Below are 13,218 nucleotides of genomic sequence, written 5' to 3' on the forward strand. Positions count from 1 at the left end.
CAAATCACAATTCAAGACTAGTTTACCAACCTTCCTTTCTCTTGTTCAGTGAACTTCCCCTCACACTCATCACTCAGCCCTTCTGGTCTTAAGAGGCATTCCAGAAGGCAAGAAGGGCACATAGGCTTGCTTTTTGAATTGAAGAGAATTTCATTTGGTTTGGAGTTGCCAAACTACAAGAAAAAAAAAAATTAAAAATGCTTTCTCAAGTCAGCCACAAGGCCACAAACAAGAAAGGCAAGTGCGAGGCAGGTGTTTGGGGAGCTATGCAGGTTGTCTTCATGGGTTCCAAGTCCTTTCAGCTCTGAGATTGTGTATCAGTCTGTCTACAGATCAGATTGTCTCCAGAAGATTTTCTAGTTCATTTTACGGCTAGTTCAAATAATCTGATTTTTTTTTCACAGTGTCAGGGATTCAATCTATGTAAACCTTCAAGGTTTCAGAGTCGCCCAAGTTCTCCACAGAAAATAACCAACCAGCCCTAAGGAATCGTCCTTCCGCAGTGCCAGGATTCTGTAAAGTCCCTCCCAGCTTAACCTCTCTGGCCTTGCAGCAGAGGGGCAGAAAAAGCAGCTCCCGGACCACTAGGAAGTGCACAAAGCCCTCTGCCAACCTGAAAGGCCCCTCCTCGAGTAGAGTTACCTCCAGAAAAAAAAAACAAAAAAAACGGCAAGGCCGCCTCAGCGGTTCTTTCAGCGCAACCACCCCCACCTCTCCCACATCTCCTTTTCTTCTGTGCTTTCCCCACCTCTCTGCCCCTCTTCCGCCCCAATTTTCCTTCACTTTTCCTTCGACTCTTTCTCCTCATCGCTCTGCTTAATGCGCCCTGCGGACATTGACTCTAGTTTTCCCCTTGAGGAAAACTGAGTAAATCACCTCCAGAGGCTTTGCCTGGAGGAGCCGCTGAGAGAAAGCGTCGAACCATCAGCTACTCCCTCTTTTCCTCTCCCTCCCGGCTCAGGCTCGCCACAGAAGAGGGGACTAGGGCCTGCCTCTTGTATCAGTTGTCACCTTCTCTGTCTGGGCCTCGGCCTGCAAAGGGCTCAGGAGGTGGGTCCCTTATCCACACCTCCAGCCCATAGGCCCGGGTTATAACGTGGACAGCGCTGCCCTCTAGTGTTTGCAACAGGGAGCCCTCCGGCGCCATCAGCTCCAGAATTTCTCTTTTACAGGTTAAGCCAGACCTGGAGCGCCTCGGTGCTCCGACCCCCAGTTCTCCTCCACGCCACCACCTGCCTTGCACCCCGGCTCATCTTTTCATCCCAGCCACCGCCTTCTCCGTTCGGTGGCGTCCGAGGTGGCTGCAACCTGCGCGGCTGATTTCACAGACTGCCCCCTGCTCCTGCTCCTCCTCTTCCGCGCTCTTCCTCTCGCCTGCTCTTCCAGTCCGGGCGCCCAGCCGCGGCGAAGCGCAGCGCCCGCCACCCGCGCTACCTCGGGGCTGCCTGGCGCGCCGCGCTCGCGCTCTGTCTCGCCGCAGCCCGGGGGCACTGGCGCGGGCAAGGACGCTGGAGGGAACAGCGCCTCTGGGCTCAGCGTACCTCAGAACCGGGTGTTGCGAGAAGCGGTGTTTTGATAAAGCTCGGGAGAGAAAGGAGCGGGTTCCGAGTGAGACTTCTGGAGCCAGCGGGACGCCCCAGCTCGCCCTGTGCGACTCGGCTGCACGCACTGTCCACAAGGTGAGGGGCGCACACCTGCCAGGGACGGCCTCGGCCTCCCTTCTCACTCCCACCAGGGCCAGGGGCGCAGGCGCTGGCTTGGAGATTTTTGCCACCTTTGAGGCGCAAAGACCGCGGGAGTTGGGGCTCAGGGTGTCGGGAGGGAGACTGTGAAGGTCGCCACCTCGACTTCTTAGTACGGAGCGCATTTCTTGTTCAAACCATCCCCTAAATGCGTGAACCTGAGAGTCGACATGGTGTTTAACTCTGATTTAAGCATTTTATCCTGCTTCCTTGCAAAAGGATTTGAGGCAGCTTTAAAGATTAAATGAATGTGAAAGGGGAGGTAGGAGGGAAAAAACTTGAGTAGAAATCACACGGAGATGGCGTGTTCCAGGGACCGCGGGTGGACGAGGTGATTTCAAAGCCAACACTGATTGAGTACCTTCCATTAGAAAGGACTGCGCGGTTGCTTGGTCCAAGCCCTTAGAAAATAATGATGTGCTCAGTCCTGATAAACGAAATACCCAGGTGGGGAGGCGATGGGGCTGACTCATTTTCTTAAATTACAAAATAAAGCTTGGCAAGTGCAAGTTAAGATGGGAAGTTTAGTCTTAAGCTATTTCCACCCTATACTATAAGATGAGACGCTGCCCCCTACATCGTGAAAATGAAAGGGAATTGAGGCTACAGGGAAGTGGTTCTAGCTCCTATCACAAGATCATACATGGTTTTGCATTGTCAAAATATATGTACTTTGGTACGTTTCTGCCTGTGTCCAGTTTTGTAAAGGACCTTGTATTCCACCGACACTGCTTGTTTGTCCTTGAATAAGAAGGATGAGGCAGAGGATGCCAGCATCCCAGGGTGCTTCTTCCTAACCTTTCTGATTGTCCTTCCCTGCCTCCTGCACCCAATCTCAGAGAGGGAGGGGCTCCAGGAGGAAATATGGTCAAGGGTTGGGGGAGCAGAGTCTTTTCCCAAATAATTCAGGCTCTTTTTACCATTCTTACACTTTCCCCCTGAGCTCTAAGCTGTACATGCTCCTAGTCTGAACTTGACATTGCTCCAGAATACATATTTTTCATAGTTACACATTCAGACATAATGTGCATAACCTTAAACACCCAGGGTGGACGTATGAGTCAAGGGCTTCCCTGACTTAACCTTGTACATGAGGGACAAAGCAGGTGCCTGGGTCTGGTTCCCTGCACAGCCTCTTTCATGGGGAGCATATTTGAAATACCTCTGAAATGCAAAGAGGAGATTATAAGCCAGCCTTTCTTCTCTTACTGGTGCAGTTGTTTTCCTGCTGAATTAAGTGAGATGACCCAGTCTTCAACAAATGAGTGAGTGGAGGCGTTTGAGGCCCACTTAGCAAATGCACAAAATATGTCTGCCCGCCCTTGCCCTCCCTTCAGAACTTTAGCCTCCAGCCCACAGAGCTGTGATGATAAAGCAGACCTCCTAAGTGGGATTCAACTCAGCTTCTGTAGCCTGTTTAAAACAAAGTATGTTGCTTATTTCTAAAATTGCAAAGCACATCACAACTAACCATTTTGCTGCATCGAGATGAGAGAAGTACTTCTGCCCAGGTATTTCATCACTAAGAGAGCTATACAGAGAAACTCACTCAAATCCTGATTCATCCTTGTTGATAGAACTTAACTGTTATGTCATCATCACCTGATACGGGCTGCAGAAGCTCCAAGAATTGCTACAGATCTCTGTATAAATTGAGACTTCTAATGATAGAGCTGGAAAGGAGCTTTAAAAAATGCAGCCAAGACTCTGGTCTGCAGGTATATGCGTGTGTAAATATTCCTTTAAGTAGCTATTATTCCTTTCATAAGGATTTCCAGGATTAACAGATTATTTTTATAATAAAAAGTATTCAAATTAACGATACATATCCACCAACTGACAGATTTTAAATTCTACCTAAATCAGCATTACAAATGGGAAACTCAAGTATTCATTCTCTCCTCTTCTACTGCCCATGGTGGCTTTACTCAGGGCATATTCCCAGACCAATACTTGGAGGCTATGTCTCATGTCTCAACATCTGCCCATGGGAATGGTGCCTCCCTTACAACTCACCCTGATGCACCTATGTTAGCCATTCTGGCGTCTATACAAAACATTTGCTTCCCATTTCTTCTTATTGATGCCTGGTCAGCAGCAATCATGTGAATAAATTTCCATTCTTTTGAGGAAGATAAAGTCAGGGATTCTCAGAGGTGGTATCTAGGAAAAGACAAAATCCAGGACACATCTCCAGTGCAGGTGACACTATAATACATCCTCATTTCCTGATTTTTGATGGGATTATTGCCAAAGAGGGAAGTAGGATGTATCACTCATAGCACCTTGTCCCCATCTGGCTCAAGCATCTCCCAGTGTCTGGGTGGGGACAACATACTACCACCACCATCACCATCAAGACAGCAAGGCTTCAGATGAAAAGTAGATCCCTTTGCAAAAAGCCTCAGGCCCTGAACTTTTGGGTCATCTTCTCTTTACTGAAGTAACCAATCCCCTACACCTCACCTTTACACACAGGTCATTTTTTCCATGTTTGTTTCATAGTCCTTCTTGGAATTTTATTTCTATACTACCCTTTAAAAATGAAAGATCTACATCTAATATTTTAATATGGGGACACTTTCCCTTTATTTCTACAGACTTATTTACATGAAAAAATAAGGTCGAAGCTGCTACAAATCTTAATTTCTACCAAATAGGAACTTGTTGTTTGCACCGTAAGTTATCAAGGCCATCTCAGGGCAGAGGTGAGTTGGCATCTCATGCTTTATGCTCCTTTCTTCTCCACCTACCACATTTCCATATGTGTGAAACTATGTGAACATTAACTTCAGGGAAACACTGAAGATGAGTATGCTATATAAGTGAGAAGGGGACAGATGAGTGAACCTGGGAGAGAAAAGGGAGAATCACTTGGTTTGGGAATGGGGCAGCAGCTCCTTAGAGTGACTAGCTTCTCCCTTGTTTTTTCCTCTCTGAGTAATTTTCTAGAACTGGTATTATGGCCCCAAAAACTTAGGGCCTAGGTCAGTAAACTTGCCAAAGCCTGTCTTCCTGGGAATGAAAGGACTTTCATCAATATCCCATCCACTTTTCATAATTTGGTATTTGTTCCTACATTTTGTGGATTAAGAAACAGAATTTATAGAGATCATCCAATCAACTGGTGTATTCCTGGACCACAACAAATTGGTAAATTCTTGAGAACTCTGTTCCTAATACAGTTTTATTCTCATTTTATTTTTCATTTTTAGTTCCCTTATTTTGTCTCACTCACTGTAGATTACCTGTGGTACACTATAGTCCTTGTCCTTATAGATTTCAGTGCTTTTATTTCACGGTTGTATTCTCCTACAACATGTCGAATGAAAAATGCATATAGCCAATGGAACACTCATACAGCAGTACAGCAGTCCCCAACATTTTTGGTACCGGTGACCAGTTTCATGGAAGACAATTTTTCCATGGATGGAGTGTGAGGGGGTGCACGGAGCTCTAAGGCTCAGTCCCTAAGAGTCCACAGACCAGTACCGATCTGTGGCCGGGGGCTTGGGGACTGCAGCTATAATAGGTTCGTTGCTAGAGTTCTCGCATGTTGATCAGTTCTCAACACATGCAGTTGTAGGATTAGGAAGACAAAATCCTTTAGAAGAAGCTATAAAACCTAATCCTTCTATATCTGGATCATTTTAAGTTATAAGAATGAACATCTCAAGATTCTAGTTATCAGTACTAACCAGATAGAAGGTCTTTATGAAATCTGGCATGAAAAGGAAAGCATTTTTACAGCACAAAGATAATATTTTGAGAAATAGCAACCAGCAGCAGCAGCTTGCAATTTTAAAGCTCTCAGATCTGTCTATTAATAATGACCCCATCTACCTAATGTGCTCGAATAAAGTAAAACCAGACCCCATGAATGTGGTTCCTTAGATACAGCTGTTCTTTATTCCTTTATCAGATAATGGGCATATGGTGATTATTTCCAAGAGATTTGGGAAAGATCTGACCCGAATATTAAACTATGTATTTTGTTGGGACAGCTTACCCAAGAAAGTTAAATTTGTGTCAAGATTTGCATTCTGGGGAATTGAAGACAAACCAGAGTGTCTTTTTGGAGTAAACACCAAATGGATAGTGAGATTTGATAGGAAATACCCCCCAAAAAGTGACTTTAGCTGCAATATCCTAATGATGTTCAGAGTTATAAAATCATTCATCTGCACTGGTGGGGAGGAGAAAAGGAGGAAGGAATTAATATATCCTGACTATCTGCTATGTTTCAGGAATTGTGCTAACAGCCTCATGTATTCTTTTATTTAATGCTCACAAAAGCAGTTCAAGGTAAGGATTATCGGCCTCACCATTCATTCATTAAAAAACCGTGTTTGTCACCAAACTAACTGGCTTGCTGTACTTTTCAGGGAAGTGTTAGAAATTCAGAGTGAGTGCAGTGAACACTAGAATAACTAATGAGAAGGTTTGAGAAGTATGTACAGGTCAGGGAGGGGATCCTATGAAATTTAGACTTTACCTTCGGGAGAATCATTATAGAATTTTTAAAAGTATTTGTGAAAAATAATATACACCCAGAAAAGTGTACAAATCATACATGTTAAGCTCAGTGGCTTTTCTCAGAGTGAATATACCCATGTGACTAACCACCGCCAAGCAATGGAACATCACCACTATGCAAATTCCCATCCTGTCCCCAACCAGTCATTACTTCACCTCCTCCTTAAGTGTAACCACTGCCTGTTTTCCAACGTCATAAATTATTTTGAGCCTTATATATGTGTAAATTATATAGGATGATCTCTTATAATTTGGTTCATGTTATATTGATGAGATTCATTCATGTGGATGCTAATACTAGAGGCTTGTTATTTTTCGTTGTTATTATATAGCATTATATTGTATGAGTATGTCACAATTTAATTATTCATTCTACCATTGATGAACATTTGGGTTGTGTTCAGGGTTTTGTTATAATAAACAATGCTTCATTATGGTATTTTAAGCTGTTAGCCAAGATCATTAGTTTAGTTTTAGCAAGAGCTCACTCTAACTCCAATATGGAGCAGAAAGGAGTGGGTCTGGCAGAGACAGTTGCCACAGTGAGAGCCTGGACCAAGGCAGTATCAGTAGACATGGAGAGAGGGAAACAGAAACCAGATGAATTCGGGGTGTAGAAGAAGGAAATGATAACTTGTTGGGATTAAATGGATGTGAGGAGTAAAGGAATGCAAAACAACTCCCAAGTTTCTAAACCTGATAGATAATGTTTCCTATCACCAAGACCAAGTACATAGGAGAGTGAAAAAAACATATTTATTGGATCTCAGAATAGTTAAAAGAATTGCCCAAGGTGACTCCAAATCTGTGCTTCTGCTACAAAGCACTGCTTTTCTTCTCCCCTGGCTCCCACTGCACCCCTTCCTCCTGCAACAGCCCCTCACCCCCACCCCAAATGGTAATGGGTAGCCACTAAGAAGAAACATGACTACTCCATATTTCCTGAACTATTGACCTATGAATCATTTGCTTTTCCTTTCAATTTTGTCTCCTTTTAGCAGCACAATTACAAAAAAAGGAGGAGATGATGATGAATCAGCTAAAACTTTGTTTTACTCTTTAGACTACAAAAGAGAATTCAGGGCAAGTGAATGGATATAAAGGAAGTAGAATTTGGAGGGGCTAGTCTTGATCTGGGTGGTTCAAGAGGACAGATCCACTTAACATGTGCAGAGAGGTTGATTGCAACACTTTATGGAAGATCTTTCTAACAGTACATGAAAATGCAATTAGACTGCCCATGAGCTATGCACTCTGCATCATTTGAAAGTGATTAGGTGATGTTACTTTGCAGGCATGTGACAGGTTGGATCCTCCAAGAAACAGACCCCGAGATGGGGTTTAGTGTCCAGGATGTTTATTAGGAAATGCCCTTGGGAACCACATCAAAGAAAAGGAAGGAAGCAAATTAGGCAGAAGGAAAAGTAGAACTGCAAAATGGACCCAACAACACTCTCTGCTGACCCCGTGGGGAGGAGCTCTGAGCTAAAATGATCCATCAGAGTTGTCCCAAGATAGGCCAAAATGGTGGGACTTTCCAACCCCTTCCTCCCTCAGTCACTGGATGTGGCCTGCCCCAGGAAGGGCATAATCTTGGGTGAGGCAGCTGTCTGCAGCTGAAGACATTCCTGAAGGTGCCAAGAGCCAAAGGCTATTCTGACAGCAATCCCAGCAGCTGGGGCTACAAGCCTTTTCTCGAAGGAGTGATGTGGGCAGAGTGTGTCTCTGTGTCCATCTCAGGACATTCTTTTAATATGGACTTGACCATAGAGGATTAAACTAGATAACTTTCCAGACCACATCCAACTCTGAGATTTGTGTTTACTTATTATACTCCAGTTTCTAAGCCACTGAAGAGTTTACAAATTATTATAAATAATGTGCTATTTTGCCTTTAATCTTTCCTCCCTCCTATTTCAGCAAGTAAATATGTCTCTTGAACCACTCAAAGTGGATGAGAGGCAGAAATCTCTACAAACATAAGTGGCTCCTTGATAAAAAAAAAAAAAAAAAAAAATCGAAGGTAGAGAGGGTGTATTGCCAACTTTCGTCAGTAGGAACTTTTTAGGTGATCATAACAAAATTGTGTGTGTGTGTTGTGATATTACCTGTATTTAACACTTGAAATAGATTTTACTATAACTGCTCACGTATGACTGTACCTGTATGACAACTGAAATATAACAGAAAAACTGCTCGTGATAAACCTCCCTTTGCTATCTTTGCCTATTCAACTCAATAACATAGCACCCTGCAAAGGGATTTTATGCAATGCATTTTTGAAAAGGAGCTGGCTGATACCCGTCAGCTCGGAGAAACCTCTCAGAGCAGACTTTACTGGGGAAACTCCTGTCACATCAGACAGAGCAGCCCCTTGGCTAGAGACGATGCCTCTGACCTCATGATTCATTCCTTTTGCCTTCAATGTTGGGGCAGCTGCTTCTGGCTTCCCCACAACTATCTTTAGTGAATTCCTACCAAGAGCCACTCCACAAAGTTTTCATATCCTAGAAAGGGTAGATTTATAGTTTTACACTGTTTTCTGCATCCATCCCAGCTTCATTCCTGGATGCAATTTACTTTCTCCTTCACTTTGGCCTCCTTTCAGAAATAGTTTTGGTGTCTGCAAAAGCATCATTATTAAAGAAACATGGAGTTTTAGGAAAATATCATTGGCTATTTGACCTTCATCATGTTGGTTTTCTGTAACATTCTTATTCCAGTTCTCTAGTTCTTTTCTCTTGATGGTAATTTGATACCCCCCTCACTTTGTTCTTATCATGACTCCAAGTAAGTTCTTTGGCCACTCTATGCGTCAGTTGTCCCGTCTCTAAAATGGGAACAACTCCTGCCTTATAGAGCTATTGGGGGGAGTAAAGAAAGGGTGGTGCTTCGTGGGCTGTGAAGAAATGGTAGATATTATTACAATTTTTATCTTCATTGTTATTCCTATGAGAAGAGCTGTAAAAACAGTCCTGATCTAAATTTAGGTGAGGTGTCTGGTGCTGGCCTTGTAGAAAATGAAGGGAGATAAGTCCAGGCTGATTTCACTACCCTGAACAGTGTTGAAAAGAATTTGTTCTCTTTTAATTCCTAAACTTTGTCTCAGATCAAGTATGGCCACAAGCCCCAAAGAATGCCCTTGGGTGCTACTTTCTCCAACCACTGAATCCCCACACTCTGAATCCACCAACAAATCCTTCCCCTGTACATGTAGGAGAAGGGTCTGCTCCCAGTATGTCACTCTGGAGTTCCATTTGCAGTCGCTGTGCACCCAGAGAGTCACATGATTTCTGCATACTATATAGTGATGTCTCTTGAACCTTAGTGTGCAGAAGAATCACCTTGAAAGCCTGTTAAACCTCAGATTTCTGGCCCCCATCTGCAAAGCTTCTAAACAGTAGGGTGTGGAAAGGCCAATAATTTGCATTCCTAACAAACTTCAGGTGAAATTGATGCTGCTGGTTTATAGACCACACCTGTGGTGGCACAGATCTCCAGGGTTCAGCGTGATGTGTTTGTTACAGCTAAAGAAACAGAAAAACATAGAACTTACTCTCACAGAACTAGTCCTGACAACACACATGTCATGTATAAACAAGAAAATATGTTGCTGTCATGTTGCAAATATTTTATTACCAGAGTTTTCTTTATGGGAAAGTCAAATTGCCTTTTAAAATGAGCAATAATATCACATCAGTGAGCCAATGGTCATCTCAAAATTTACTAAAAGTTTATAAAATTCAACATATATTCATAATTTTCAAAAAACTCCTAGTAAACTAGAAATAAAAAAAGAACAGTTTCTCACAATACGGATACCATTCTCAAACAATAGCCAACGTCGTGTTATTGGCGAAACATTGTAGGGATACAAAAAGGCCGCCCGATACTACCACCATTATTTGACATTCATCTGAATGTTCTATGCAATGGAAGGAAGGAGGGAGGGAGGGGACAGAAATGTTATAAATATTGATCAGGAAAAAGCAGTATTATTATTTACAGGTGATGTAATTTTCCAGTAGGAAAACTCAAGCGAATAAATAAAAATGCCATTAGAAAGAATGAGGGAATTCAGTAAAGTAGCTAGCTACAAAATATACAAAAGCCAATAGCTTGCCTGGCAAACAGCAGTGCGATAGTAGGGATTTATATTAAGCTTGCACATTGCAAAAACCATTCTTAAAAGATATAAAAAAGATGCTGTCAGAGTCCAAGAAAAATGGGAAATGAAAACTCACCTCATCTGGGGAAGATGGAGGAAGAAGACCCTGCAGAAAAGGACTCTGCATTCCAAAACTCATCCCTCTGAATTCAATAATATTTATCCTTCCCTGACTTCTGACAACGCAATGTGTCATTGTAATCAATTCCTTTCTATATTACAAGTGAATAAGGATTTTAGAATTAAATACCTTACATCTTAAATGTTAACTTTATTACATAGTGCAGATTTTAATGTTGAACTCTGCCCTACTCAAGGAAATTTTTGTCACCTGGCACAAGTATTTGACATTTAATAATTCATAAATACTATTCTACCATGTAGTTTAACATAAATTAAGTAAATATTCAGGGAAAGAAACAGGATTTCCTCTTTTATTATGCTTTCACTTGAACTGTTTTAACTTTCTGATCATTCTGTCCTTCTGAGCCTCATACAATTCCTTATACAGATGTTCCAAAAAAGTCAAGTATTAAATATGTCATTTAATTAGTAATTAGCAAGTAAATCATTTATAAGATACCTTCATATTGGCAAGCATATATTATTTCATAGATTATAAACTAGTAACATAATGTAATCTCCTCACCCTTTTTGCAACACAATAAGGCTGTTTCTAAGGCCACCTGAGGCCTTACTTTTTGCCCAAGGCATTAGAGGATCAAAGTGTACTTACCCCAGGATTTGATGACTTACATATAAATGAAGCACCTTGCCAAGAAGAGATGAAAAATTACTTTAGACGAAACAAAAGTCTGAAAGCTCACAAGACCTGATTAGTTTTTAGCTTGGTGGCAGAGGTAACACTCCTATGATGCAGATGGAGCAATTTTCTCCAGCACATCTGTGGCAATTTATAATATTATGCTAAAAAGGTGTCCAGCGAGGTCCTACTGGCTTTTGGATAATCTTTCACATTGTGTTAAGTGTACTGAGTACCTTTTTCTCAGACATATACATTAATGACATTAGCATGCATTTAATTAATAATTGGGGGGTTACATATTATTGTTATTATGATTGCTATACCTTACTGTTATATTAAAATATGTGGTATTTGTAGTATATGTTTTGCCTGTTTAATAAAATGATTCTAAGGGTGAAGGAGCATGGAACAGAGACCTAGGGTCAGAGGGCCTGTATTAATGCCCCACCCTCTTGACTCTTTGAGCCTCATGGTCTGACATTATTACAGTGGGGACAATAACATCTGCCCTGCCTATCTTAGCCTTCTAGTAAGGAAGTTTCTCAAATCAAAGTGTGCTGTTGGAATTCATTATCACCTGTGTTAAGTCAAACTGCATCTTCTGTCATACTCCTAGGGGGCAACACAGCATGGGGCTCAAGCCCAAGCCCTGGAGTCCAGAGAGCCAGGTTCATATCCCAGCTCTGCCATTTGTTAATTACTTGCTTTGGGGAAAATTATTTCACATCTCTAAACCTCAATTTCCTCATTGGTTAGATAAGGCTGGCATAATAATGCTATATCATAGGGCTGCTTATGAGGGTTAAATATGTATATTAGTTATCTATTGCTAAATAATAAATTACCCCGAAACCTAATTGTTTGAAACAAGAAAAATTATTATCTCACAGTTTCTATGGGTTGGGAATCTGGGTACAGCTAAGCTGAGTCCTCTGGCTCAGGTCTGTCACAGGCTGCAAAGCATTATTACATCAACCAGGACTGCACAAGGCTCAACTGAAGAAAGATAGGCTTCTAAGCTCACTCTTGTGGCTGTTGACAAGCCTAAGATCCTGGCTGGCTGTGGGCTGGAACATTAGTAGTTCACTGCCACATGGACCACTCTATGGAGCTACCAACAAAATAGCTTACTTCACCCAGATGTTGCAGCTTGCTTTCCTCAGAGCAAGGGTTTAGATCAAAAGATTCCAAAATGGAAGCCACAGTCTTTTGATAACCTAATCTCAGAAGTGGCATCCCATTGCTTCTGTTGTATTCTTCTTTAGAGACAAGTCACTAGTTCCAGCCCACACTGAACTCAAGGGGGCGGGATTATACAACAGCATGAATACCAGGAGGCACCAGATCATTGAGAACCATCCGAGATACTGCCTGCCACAATATGGTAATACATGAAAAGCTGGTCAGGTGATATTGAACTGAGTCCTCATCATACAGCTTTTCATGTATGATGAGGACTCAGTTCAATATCACCTGGTGGTCTTATTGTCTCATAGTAATGTTCTTAGGTTGAAATTAGATAATCTATGTCAAATAATTTGTAAAACATAAAAGCTCCATACAATAACAAGATTTTATTAGTTTTATTAACACTAAGAATCTAAATCCACATTGCAGGTAGTGATATAAGAACAGCAAACCAAGGATTAAGAGATCTGAATTCTCTACTTTGTTCTGTGTGTGACCTTGGAAAAACCATCTATCTGTTTTATAACCTTAGTTCTTTTATAAGAGTGATGATAATAACAGACTTATCAGGATAAAATGAGATAATATACAGTCGTGCACCACATTAATGACAATTTGGTCAACATCTACCACATATATGACAGTGGTCCCATAGATTATAAGGAGCTAAAAAATCTCTATAGCCTAGTGCCATTGTAGCCATATAATTTCATCATAGGGCAACACATTACTCATGTGTTTGTGGTGATGCTGATATAAACAAACCTCCTGCACTGCCAGCTATACAAAAGTATAACACATACAGTTATGTACAGTAC

General features: G+C 41.9%; 1 protein-coding gene across 1 annotated transcript in view; it reads left to right on the top strand.

Moving 5' to 3' along the window:
• The first annotated feature begins 1,180 nt into the window (after positions 1-1,180).
• The window catches only part of HTR1E (5-hydroxytryptamine (serotonin) receptor 1E, G protein-coupled), a 96,852-nt gene continuing 84,814 nt past the window's right edge, over positions 1,181-13,218 (top strand). Inside the window, exon 1 of the mRNA XM_012638207.1 lies at positions 1,181-1,679. The gene's annotated coding sequence lies outside the window, so the exon portion shown is untranslated. The remainder of the gene's footprint in view (positions 1,680-13,218) is intronic.

The sequence above is a fragment of the Propithecus coquereli genome, unplaced genomic scaffold, assembly GCF_000956105.1.
Source record: "Propithecus coquereli isolate 6110/MARCELLA unplaced genomic scaffold, Pcoq_1.0 Scaffold127, whole genome shotgun sequence".
In the NCBI taxonomy this organism is placed as follows: Eukaryota; Metazoa; Chordata; class Mammalia; order Primates; family Indriidae; genus Propithecus; species Propithecus coquereli.